The sequence below is a fragment of the Martes martes genome, assembly GCF_963455335.1.
Source record: "Martes martes genome assembly, chromosome: 9".
NCBI lineage: Eukaryota > Metazoa > Chordata > Mammalia > Carnivora > Mustelidae > Martes > Martes martes.
Window position 1 is genome coordinate 62595491 of NC_137896.1, and position 12201 is coordinate 62607691.

The following is a 12201-nucleotide window of genomic DNA, read 5'->3' on the forward strand; positions in this document are numbered from 1 at the left end:
CTAGCACAATCCAGTTCCACAGGAATGGAAATCTAGCGTGAGTCACATTGCTGTCTTTCCCCCTAAGTGCGAAGCGACATACTGTACAAAGAAAGGAACAGCTTTTCCCACCACAAAAGGATTATTTCAAAGGTCTCCCCATGGGTGTAGAAATCCTTGGCGCCCAGGGCCAACGTGTTGTTCCAAATGTCAATATTCGGGAAAACCTGACCTTTCCACAGAGATTTCACTGGCTTTATGCAAGAGACTCAAGTGCTTTTCCTTACCTCGGGCTAGTCCCACACAGAGGGCAGTTTTCTTATTCATCTCTGCCTCTGAATCCCCTGATGACCATCGGGGCCCCATCGGCTTCTTACCCTGGAGATGTCCCTTGCCCGCAGGGCCTCCTCCGAGGGCTCCTCCATCCGTGTGTCTTCTGGTCTGCCTCTGCCTCCTGAAGACACTGTGCGTCTCCAGCTCTGCCTCTGGCCTCTTGGCCCTCAGCAGCTGTCCTCTCTGTGCAGTCCTCGCTATTCCTCTTTTCTTCCCTTTTGGCCATCCAGACCTTTCTGCAGCATTCATGTCAGCTCCCTGCTGTCTTTGGAATAAACCCTTGGCTGTCACTTTGAATGTTGTAAGCATTGGCCCTCCTGAGATCTCTCCTTTCAAAACCAGCCTTTCCCAAGTTTCTCTGTTTTGCTCTCCAAAGCAAGCTCACTATACCCTTGACCTTTGCTCTGTCTCCCTCCTGTGGCTGTCCTTGGGCTGATACTTGTCTGTCCTTGAGGGAAGGGGTAGGGCTGCAGTAGGATCCAGAAGAGGTTGGAGCCTCGCCTCTTAGCCAACTTTGCTTGGTCTTATCTTTCATCTCCTGTGGATCCATTAAGACGGGGCTGGAGCCAGCCGTCACCTCCTCCTTCAGAACGGCTTCTAGGAATCCTGCTTTACCCCCACCTGCCTGCCCGCCAGCACCATCCGGAAGCACAGTCGGGTCCCAACGGGTGTATTGACTCTGTCTCTTTCCCGCTGGGTCTGGAAACCCCTTCATTTTTGTGTCATGTCCTCAGGGAGGCTTCTTGACAAGAGCTGGGCCCAATTCAGTTCTTTACAGAACCGGGCAGGTTGCTGTCATTGAATTAAAAGTCCCATTCAATTCCGTTCCATCCAATTAATTTAAAATGTAAAGACAATTGCGGGTTGCTCTGAGAGGTGCAAGAGAAAGAAGAGAGGATTTCACCTCTCTACCACCGTGATGGAAAGTGAACTCACGTGAGGGAAATGGAGAGCGATGCTGGATCTGTGTGATGGGGAGAGGGGCTCGGTGACTGGCACGAACCCCTGGGAGAAGTCAGGGCTTGTCTGTGTCCAAGGGGCTTTGGGGGATGAGAAGAAGTGTTTGCTTCTTTCAATCCCATAAATGATTCATACTTAGCTTAGTATCCAATTTACTAATTTTAAAGCAATTAACATTTTGAAAACATTCACACGCTACCGAGTAGCTAATAAGTCAAGAATATCAACTTAACTAATTAGATTCCCCCTAGCAAGTAAACATTTTTTGCACACTTAAGCAATTAAAGTCTTTGCAATTCTAATATATCAGATTCCCCTAATTGCTTAAACACCTTAAAAAATAAATTGGCAATAATTTCATGATAATAAACTCATCAACTCGCTTACACTAAAATCTGTTACACAAAAGCTAACACCATACACTTACTTGTGATCCTTTTTTTTTGTTTTCATTCCCACTGTTAACTTTTTAGTTCTTTCTTCTTTGCCTCGGGTATGATTTTTACTCAACTGCCCTAAGGAGTCAGAGTTACTTTCTAAACCAGGTTAAGGCTGCAAATACAGGTGGATGGTCTCAAGTCAGGACAGGGAGCAGGGGTTTGGGTGTACTTTCCAAGGTCAGCGTCTGGCCAGACAGGCACTTTACTATTCAGAGACTTAATTCATGACATCAGAACTATACAGAGATTATAGATTCTAACCAAACAGATGCACTTTTATTGTTTTTTTTTAAGATTTTATTCATTTATGTGACAGCAAGCACAAGTAGGCAGAGAGGCAGGCAGAGAGAGAGGGAGAAGCAGGCTCCCCGCTGAGCAGAGAGCCCGATGCGGGACTTGATCCCAGGACCCTGAGAGCATGACCTGAGCCGAAGGCAGAGGCTTAACCCACTGAGCCACACAGGCGCCCCAACTTTTGTTGTTTTGATCTTAAACTCTGCCCCCCACAGTGAGGCTTGTTCTGAGTAACTTCCCTTATCAATAGTGCAGCCTTATAGAAGTCAACTTCATAGCTGCCGAGCCCGAGTACCTTCTCTTCATTTTACAGCAGGAGTAAGCCTCTTTTGCAATTGCTAACTCTCAGTGAGTCCTTCTGGTTCCATTTTAACTCGGATGTTTACTAAATTTGGGTAACCAAAACTATAGAGCTGGAGTATTGATGTTTCACGCTCTGCTAACTATGAGAGCTGGGGTGAGTCACTTTCCCTGAGCTCTGGGTTCCGATTCTGGACCCCACCTCTGAAGTCCAGTCAGCCCTAACCACCTGCGATGGTCGGATTCTAAGTGGCAAAATACATGTGACATATGGCCAATGCCGTGGACCTTCACTGGGTGGGGGTGGGGGGGGCTAGGGGGAGCGTATGGCCAGGGCAGCTGGAGTTGATGGGCTAAGTGGTATCTTCAAGGATGGTAGGATTTTCCTGGACGAGAAAAGAGAAAGGCAGCTAGGGAGGGGGAAAGACTTGAGCAAAGGCCTGGCGGCAGTGGCTCTGCCCCCTCTCCCTCTCTTGCCTCTCTTGCCCAGTCCCTGCCCTCCTTCTTTTACTTTTGTATTGTTGTGGAACTAACCCCTGCAAAACACTATGACCTAAGACAACAAGTTCTTATGTCTCATGCCTCTGGCAGAGCTGGGTTCACCCAGACAGTTCTGCTCCGTGTAATGTGGGCTGGGGTCACTCATGGGGCTGCCTTTGGCTGCTAGATGGGCTGTGCTGGCAGGTCAAGGAAGGCTCCATGCCTATGTCTGGGGCCTTAATGTCTCTGCCTGTGGCCGTTCCTCCCGTTGGGGCTTCTCCCTGCGTGATGGTCTTAGCATGGCCTGACTGCTCACAGGGCTGCCGGTTTCTGAGAGGGAGAAGCAGAAGCTGCCTTTAAGAAAGCCGACGTTTGGGAGTTCCTCCGTGTCACCTGCACAACATTCTATTGTTCTGAGCAGGTCCAAGGCCAGCCCAGCTCAACTAGACCTCGGGATGGGAGCAGAGCATGGGCAGAAGGGGTCTCGGTGGCGGCCGTGTCTGAGGACAGTCTGCTCCATCCCCCGTCCCCCGCCCACCCCCACGGTGTGCACGCAGCTGCTGGAGAGCTAAAAACAACCGCACTGGGCAAACAGACTTTCGGGGCCAAGGCAAGTCCCGGTGCCAGGTGTTAGAATTTTCCATATGTGAATAAACTGCAAAACATGTTGGGGGCTCTGCTCATTTCGACTCTTCATCACACACCTTTGGTTACTGCTGTGTTTCTCAAGTGTGAGTCTTTTTCCCCCCTAATTAGACCCAAAGCTCCCAGGGGCAGGGACCACCTGTTCTTTGCTCCTAGACCTAACTGTACCTTGAGTCAGGCTACTAACTTCTGAAGGAAGTTGAATGTGTATAAAATTCCATGCATTCCTATTTCTTGAATGCTAAGTAGAGGTCTAGAGTTTTAGCAGTGAGCAGAGTCGCTGCACTCGGGAGCGTCCCTCATTCCTGAATAACGGTACCGACGGCGACAATCAGATTGAGTACCTATTCTGTTTGCACACACTGTGTCCTTGGTCCTCCTAGCCACCCTCTGAAGAGAAGTTATCGTTGTCCCCTTTTACACAAGAGGAAACTTCCCTTCCTCTTCTAGGCTCTGGGCCTGGAATCTATGAGACTCTGCCCTGCCTAAGACCCCAAGGAGCAGGAGGTGTGGCTGAGCCCATGTCCTAATACAGAAGACAGCAGAGGGGGGCACGGGGAGAAAGAGGGAGGCAGAACCAGAGTCAGCAAAGTGTCTCCAGTTTCAGAAAATAAGAAGCAAGTGAATCTCATCTTGTGTGGATCTTTAATTTGGTGAAGATAATGATGCTATCTTATGCAACTGCAATTATAGAAATGAATGTATCTGAAAATTTAGTGTCATACCAACCGCATATTAAGTTGTTGACAATGCTTATCTAAAAGGCTCTTGAAACTACAAAGTAATGCATCTCTAATGGTGGAATTCCAGGTACCGAGACAGGCCAGTGTGAGTGATACTCAGGATAGAAGAGCTCTTCCAGTGCTCTCCAGTTGCACCAAATGGGCAAACATCTAGTCTAATTATGCAACAGGCAGCCTGAGTCAATTTTCATTTGAACGCATTCACTTGTTAACTAAAATGACTTCTGGTGAGTTATCCTCTCCAACCAAGAGCTATAAGGCCTTAAGGTTTACACTGGCAATCCATTTTTTTTAAATTGCACATTGTTGGGGTGGCTGGGTGAGGCAGTCGGTTAAACATCTGACTCTTGGTTTCAACTCAGGTCATGATCTCAAGGTTCTGGGATCCAGCTCCAAGTCAGGCTCCACGCTCAGTGCAAAGTGTGTTTAAGCTTCTCTCCCTCTGCTCCTCCCTCTATCATGCTTACTCTTTCTCTCAAATTCAAATAAATAATCTTTTAAAAAAAAAATGTGCATTGCTTCAGCAAAAGGTAACCTCTTAAGTCCCTCTATGAGAATGAGTTTTCTGGATGACTTAGTCCCCTGAGCAGAGGGGTAGAGTTTTATTCATTCATTCATTAATCTATGTAACAAATATTTAATAAGGGGGGGAAGGCAGGGAGGAAAAGAGAAACAGGGCTTTCCAGGGGCACTGGGATAGGGTTGTTAGCAGCTTCCCAATTTGGGCTGAGCCTCCCAACCAGCAGGACCAGAATCTTTGAAAGACGACTCTGTGCCTCAGGACAAGGGATTAATCCCGAGAAAGGAGAAGAGGAAAGGAGGAGAGGAGTCTGCGGGCTCTACAGTGTCAGCTCATTATTCACAATGGTACCCTTACAACATCTCCCTTCCCTGGCTTTGCCTTCTAGAATTAGGCAGCAAAGAGTGCCCAGAAGCTCTTTGCATGATCAAGACTCATTTCTCTCTCGAACAGGTCAGGTGGGAGCTGTCTGCTCTGGGGTCTGAGGTCTGCTTGGGAGAGAGTCAGAAAAGCCCTCCCGGGCTCTCCCACCAGCCTCTCTCCGATGCTGGCTTACTCCTCTTGTGTATGTTCTAGGCCCTAAAATACAAACCCCACTGCGGGAAGTAACAGAGTAAGTCTCAAGCAGCTGTTAACCCCGAATAGGGAAGGGCTGAGGAAGAAGCCACTGGTAACAGAAAGGGCCAGATATTTGGGACGAGGAGATCTGGGTTCAAATCCCTCCACTTCTTAGTGCGTGATCCCTTCACCTGCTTGAGAGACAGTTATTTCCTTCATCCCTGGTGAAATAGAATCATATCACAGGCTGATGTGAGAGTTAAGAGAGAATATTTGCTGGATACGTTTTTTGGACAGAGAACACAATAATGTCCGTCATTGTTATTCAATTTTATCAGATATCTTTGGGAGTGACAGCTAACTGGAAGGAAGCTTGATGAGAGGTCTCAGAGGAGGGCCGAGGAGGGGGGGAGGAGAGCTCCCCCAGAGTATGGTCTAAGGCAGACTGGCCTGGGAAGGGTGCCAGGCACCTGCAAGGGACAAGAAGGGAAATAGGGCAGGGGTCTTGAGGGGAGAGCGGGATGTGGATGGAAAGCAAGAGCGATGGCCAAATCAAGCAGCTAGTTTGGCGATTTGTTTAAGAGTTGGACTCAACTTCCCTTGCTGAAACAGACTGTGGCAGGTCCTTGAGAAGTGATCTGTAGGGGCCCGGGGCCTGTCTCTGGGACCAGGGACAGCTTAGGAAGCGGAGAAGGAAGTCATGGTCTCTGGATTTTGTAGAAACACTTGGGGTTTCCTCACTGCCATTCTGCAGGCCACTGTGAGAGTCTGTTCTGTGTCATGCCGTGGGCTACAGAAGGATCCAGGCCCTGCTTTGGAGCCAGAGGACCGTGGACAGTCGGGGCTCAGCCTAAAACATTTGGAACAGGTGCTTTGCCCACCCACTGGGGACCCACAGACCAGAGCGAGGTGGGCCACAGGACCCTCACTTAGCTCACAACTGATTAAGAAACCACTTCTGATAGAGACCAATCTTCAGATTCGACAACCTTATTTGGACTTCTGAACTTACCTGGACGTCTGAGGCGTTCAAGGTTCTACCCAGGGAAACGCATCCGGTTGCGTGGGGAGGAGGGAGCACTCATGAAAATCGCTTTAAATTAACTCTAGACTGCTTCTTGTAGTAGGAGGGCTCTGTAGGCCCCAACTCTGCTAACGCAGCCTTGAGGTTTGAAGGGCAAATCCCCCCAAACACCAGCATGGCTGCTGGAACGGCTGCAGGAACCACCCTGAGAGCCGGCTCCGGGGCTGTGAGGCTCTTACCACATTGTAAACCATACATTTGCAAATCTCACAGCTAATCCGCAGTACAGCCTGCTTGCGATCCGATATGAGTGTGAGAGCCCCGGAGGCAGCCTCGTGGCACAGGCAGACCCCATCTTAAGCCTCACACTGAACAGCACGACTGGTTAGCCAGACAACAGAATATGTAACTTGAAGTCCCCTTGCCATGAGAACCCCTTCTCTGGAATTTCCTGGCTTCGGGAGGGGTGGCGTTCGATTTCTAACCTTTGCTTTCTGTTGCATTTTATTCCTGGGGTCCTTTGTGTATTTGGTAGGGAGGCGAGGGGGCAGGGAGAGGAGAAGAAAAAAAACTCCAAGAGAAGAACGAGGTGGAGCCCCACCTGGGTCAGGCTCGGTGGGCAGGGGCACTGAGGCATACGGGGGGAGGCCAGCAAAGCCACCGTCGGCCCCCTTCCCACACACACGCATGGCCACAGGTTTTCCCACAGCCCCATAATTGTGGCCAAGTGAAAACAGCTGTCATATCAAGCAAGCACACTGGGCTTGGGGTCACAAAAGCTCATTTCCAGCCCTGCTTTTACCACTCGCTCACTCAGGGACCTTTGGCAAAACTCCCTGCCTCTCTGAGTTTCAGCTTCCTCCTTTGTTAATGGGGTGACAGTACCTCGTAGAGAATTGTAAGGATTGAATGAAGTAAATTGTGGCGGGAGGGAGGGCACCCGGAAGACTGTCTAGGGAGCTCCTTGGAATACCTGGGTTCAGAAATGTCCCTTCTGCAGCTAGCACAGGAACAAACAAAACACTGGGAGCGGCTTCTGTGCGCTCACTCCCTTGGCCGGCCATCGCGGTGAGGTGAGGAAGGAGGGCCGCCATGAGCACTCAGCCCAGAGCTGAGCACCAGCCCTCAAAAGATGACTAACGTGATGGGGCACTTTTTAAAAAAGATTTTGTTTATTTATTTGACAGACTGAGATCACAAGTAGAAGAGAGGCAGGCAGAGAGAGAGGAAGGGACCAAGCTCCCTGCTGAGCAGAGAGCCTGATGCGGGGCTCGATCCCAGGACCCTGAGATCGTGACCTGAGCTGAAGGCAGAGGCTTAACCCACTGAGCCACCCAGGGGCCCCTCGATGGGGCATCTTTTACTAAGAATCAGTAAATGTTGAAAAGGGATCAGAGGAGAAAAGAAGAAGCATCAAATAATGGACCGTAGAGTCTTCCGGGAGGGGGAGTGGGGGCTTGAGAAGGCGTCATCCTGGTCCTTTGACATCCTTGGAATATTTCTTGCCCCAAGAAAGTCTGGCCAAATGTGCCCAAGTTCAAACAGTCACAGGATCTTTAATCTAACTCTGCCTAAGTAATTCAAGCAAACATTTCTAGATTAAATTGGCTGCAGGGAAAGCTGGCGTCTTCTGCCTGAGAGTTTGGCTCTTAGGCCCCAAGTCTACAGGCCCTGACACCATAGGGAGGGGGACAAGGTACTGCCTGGGGAAGGCAGAGTGTCTAGAATGTTATAGTTCTGGATGTGCTTCTTTAAAAAAAAAAATTATCGAATGTCATCATCTGATTCCATTTCTTGGCTCCTGCCTTAAAAAGCCTGAGACCGCCTCGGAGGGAATTTCTTGTTGATAGCCGAGGCCTTCAGACTGGAACCAAGCCACACGTCCCGTCTCCCCTGCAGTCCGAGGGTTCAAGCTGCAGCCGCCAGGGAGGATTTGAGTTACAACTTAAAGAGTGCATATGACATTTAAAAAATATCTGAGCATTACTGTTATTGCCTGAAAAACTTCTCTGGGCATTTCCCTGCATGGATATTACTCAACAAGGGCCCCATGCTGCAGAGTGACTTCTAATCCCAGCCATTTCTGAAGGTCACACTAAGTCTGGTGGTTTAGACGACGCTGCACGAACAGTGAGAGAGTTTAGCATGTCTACAAGCTGCGAGCGGCATTTCTGGGGAGAGTCAGGTTAGTCCCCTGGAAAGCAAAACCAGGGTAAAGATGGAGAGAAACAGACCAACAGAGACAAAGGCCTGTAGGAAAAGACAGCAATGTCTTTGCAGTGCCAGTCTTGGTGAAAATGGCACGATGGCTGATGTCTATGTTTTTCTTCATACACCTCTGCAGTAACAATGGGTAAGTAGGAAAAAATGATCATTAGAAATTGGTCATTAGAAAATTTTCCAGTAACTATTAATTTAGGAATAAGACAAAACTACCCATGTTCTTTTGAATCTAAACCACTTGGGAGCCTGGCTCTGTCATATCTTGGACAAATGACTGCATTTTAATTTCCGTTTTCTCATCTATCATTTGAAAGCAGCAGTGATCCCGCCAACCTCAAAGGACCATCGTGAAGACGAAGTGAAGTCAACCCGGTAAAACAGTTAGAGGAGCAGCTGGTGAACCTCATTAAGTATTAGTTGTGTAAGATCTTCCCTCTCTTCTGGGAACAAAATATATCTATGTGGAATGAGGCGTTGGTGCCATCCCTCCTGGGCAGCAAAAGGAAAGAAGAAGTTCAAGTAGAGTTGAAATAATTGTATCTCAAGTGGACAAAATGTATTTGATCTCTAGAGATGAGAATCATTTGCCTCTGTACATTTTCTACCATGAAAGTTCTACCCCTGTTAATTAGCCTGCTGGTAGATGATCAAGGGTGTATCCCCTTTTGAGTGAGCTAACCTCTCAATGTCCGCTGGATAAGACAGATTGCTTCATGGGAAGCTCACCCAGTAAAGCCCCAACAACCCTTCTTTTTCAGGTCGAGTTTCACTCTGAGTCTCTAGTAGGGTGGGAGCAGATGAACCCCTTCTGCCCATTCCACCTGTCCCCCAGCTCTTCAACAAATCACTGAGGATCCACTGAAGATCAGCACGTCCTTTGATCATAGCTTTTGGGGGTGCTACCTCTCTCTGTCCTGAGGAAATCAAATGATTACCATGAATCCTCTTCCCTTTAACCCTTTATCCTCTAATCTGTGAGTCCTGCAGGCTCTCCCCAGCCTCTGATGAATGTTATCCACCTTTCTTTGATTTTCATCTCATTCCATTCTGAGTAGGCTGGGTCCTTTAGCTCTGACAGGTGGAACATCTACAAGACATTCCACGTACCACTTTGCAGAGAGCTCTAATTATCCAACTCCTTGGGCTGCATGACCAAATACCCTTTGCACAGTCTGTACCAGGTCCCAAGATGGGGATGCCCAGAAACCGTGTATGGAGAGTCTACCATAGCACAGTATTTGCCTATCACCTGGGAGCATGTAGCATGTGGGAAGCTAAAATTCTATTTATTCTCTCTCCAGGCAGGCACAACTGCATGGGTGGGAGATACTGGGGCTGATGCAACTGGTAAGGGTAGAAGACTGATGTGGCTCGATGTGGCTAGCCCTGATGGAGGAAACCAGGCTTAGCCACTTTTGACTTCTGTCATTTCTCGCAAGATGCTCAAAACTACTTGGGACCTCAATTTCCTAAACTTACCTACCTACAATGCAAGGATAAGCAATAATAAGTGTGAATTCTCTCACACACCCTTCACTCTCAATGCATGGGAATTACTATTATTATAAGGAAAGAGAATTCGCTGCGGCCTGGACAGTCCTGTAAGAGATGGGGCATGAACCAGGCAGGAAAGAAGAGGGATGCAGAAGGAAAATGGGAGGCAGGAGGGCATTCCAAGCAGCAAAAGTGGGGAAGCGGAAATGGTCATGCCCACTCCAGAAGACAGCTCTAAAGAGAGGAAACTGAGTACTGTGGGAGACATGTGGGACCAAAGGTGGGGCAAAGGGCTAGAAAGTTGAGATGAGGAGCTTGCACTTGAGGCAGCACCAAAGGGATCTGTGGAAGGTTCTAGAAGTCATCCTGGTTTGTATTCTACAGTTGTGTTTCTCCAGCACAGCACAACAGAAGTACCAGCATCCATAAACCTTGCCTTGTTATTCTCACTTCCTCCTCAACAGGATGGGGGTGTCTAAGGCATTTTGAGGTAGGGGTGCCCTCCAGAGGCTGGACCCCCTACAACTTTTCTAGAGGGATTCAGGTGGTAGTCTTATTTCATGGTAATTCTGGGAAGGCGTGTGAAGGCCAGCCAACCGGTTTATCTTCAAAGGATGTTTCTTGCACTAAACCTTGACAGTTTGAGTCACCGTGGCCACCATCATTGCTGGCACGTGACACAAACCTACAAGTACATACTGTTACCATCTTCAGAACATGCCTAATGGAAGTGACCTCTGGGAAAACTGAAAGGCACACAATTATTATTTTTGACCATCAAGTTGGCATTTGTGCTAACATAGATTAATTTCTTAGCCACAGATCGAACTTAAGAAAACATAAACCTACCTATGACTTACCCTCTAGAAGTTATAGATTAACCTGCTGATAATAAATTCTTAAAGAGGCAAATTGCTTGTATATTCCAAATCAGTCATCAGAAGCAGAGTATTAGTTCTGCAGGCTTTATAGGGGAGTTCCTGTTTCTGAGAAATATTTTATGTTCCAGAGGTTCCCAAAACAACCCCAGAGTATATGGCTTTCAAAGGGAGCAATGTCGATTTCCAAGCAGATTCTTTAAAAAAAAAAAAAAAGAAAGAAAGAAAAAGGAGCCATGTTTTATATTCCATTTTTCTTTGGTTCGCTCTTAATGGTGTGAAAATGTCTTGTTGAAAAAGGAGAATTAAGTAAAGCTTGCAGAAATTTGCAATTTGCCTTTAGCTTATACCATAGTACTTTGCACGGGAGCACAAGGTCTGGGCAGAAATTCTCAATTTGTACTTGTAGGTGTATTTTATTTCTGTCAATTCGATTATAATTTCTCCAAAGAAAGTAAAGACATTTTCTGTTTCTTTTGAATTTCCCACTAATACCTGATCCAGGATTCTTCATCTATTACATGTATTGTTAATTCGTAAATTGTATTAGTTAGGGAGGGATACTCTCATCTCATAATAGAACTAGATGCAGCTTCAAGAACATGGCATTCACTAGCTCACATAGGAAGAAAGTGAAAGGTCAGGCACAAGCAAGATGATGGGTGAATGCAGAGACTCAGCCATGACGGTAAGATCCGAGCTTTTCCCATTTTTCTGTTCCATGAACTTCCACATGTGGATTTTCTTATTCACCACACCCCACCTCCAAAGGCAGGAACTGCCATTTCTCTTTGCTCTTCTCTGGAGGAGAAAAATCTTTCCCAGAAGCTTTCCACCAACTTCTGCTCAGGTCTGATTGGTCAGGACTGGGTCACATGACCAGGGGCCTATGCAGCCATTTTGAGTTTCTGTCGCAGGGGATTGCTACTGTCAGCCAGGAAGCAAGAGAAGGTTGATGTTTGAGAGGTCACCCTGAATCTCACTCTATCTGCTTATAAGTGTGGTCTCTAAACTGAGGAGGAAGGTATCAGGGAGAAAAAAGTTTCGGAAGTTGTGAGAAAGGGAGAGGAGTAAGTTGGGAATCATGGATACTATGCTTAGTTTTAAGAAAATTTCCCAGTTCTTCCAGGCCTGAAAACCGGTAAGTTAAGTCGCTACAGAAAGCAGTGGAGTGTGATGCTGGTTGGCCCTGTAGGAAGTTCCGTTTACTACTCAGTTCTCTAAGTTGGTTAAGACATTTGGAGAAGGCGGGGGTCATCATGGACGCCTTTGAGATATGTGCTGCAATACCTGCCCAACTTCATCAAAGTTTCAAATAGTTTGCAGCCGA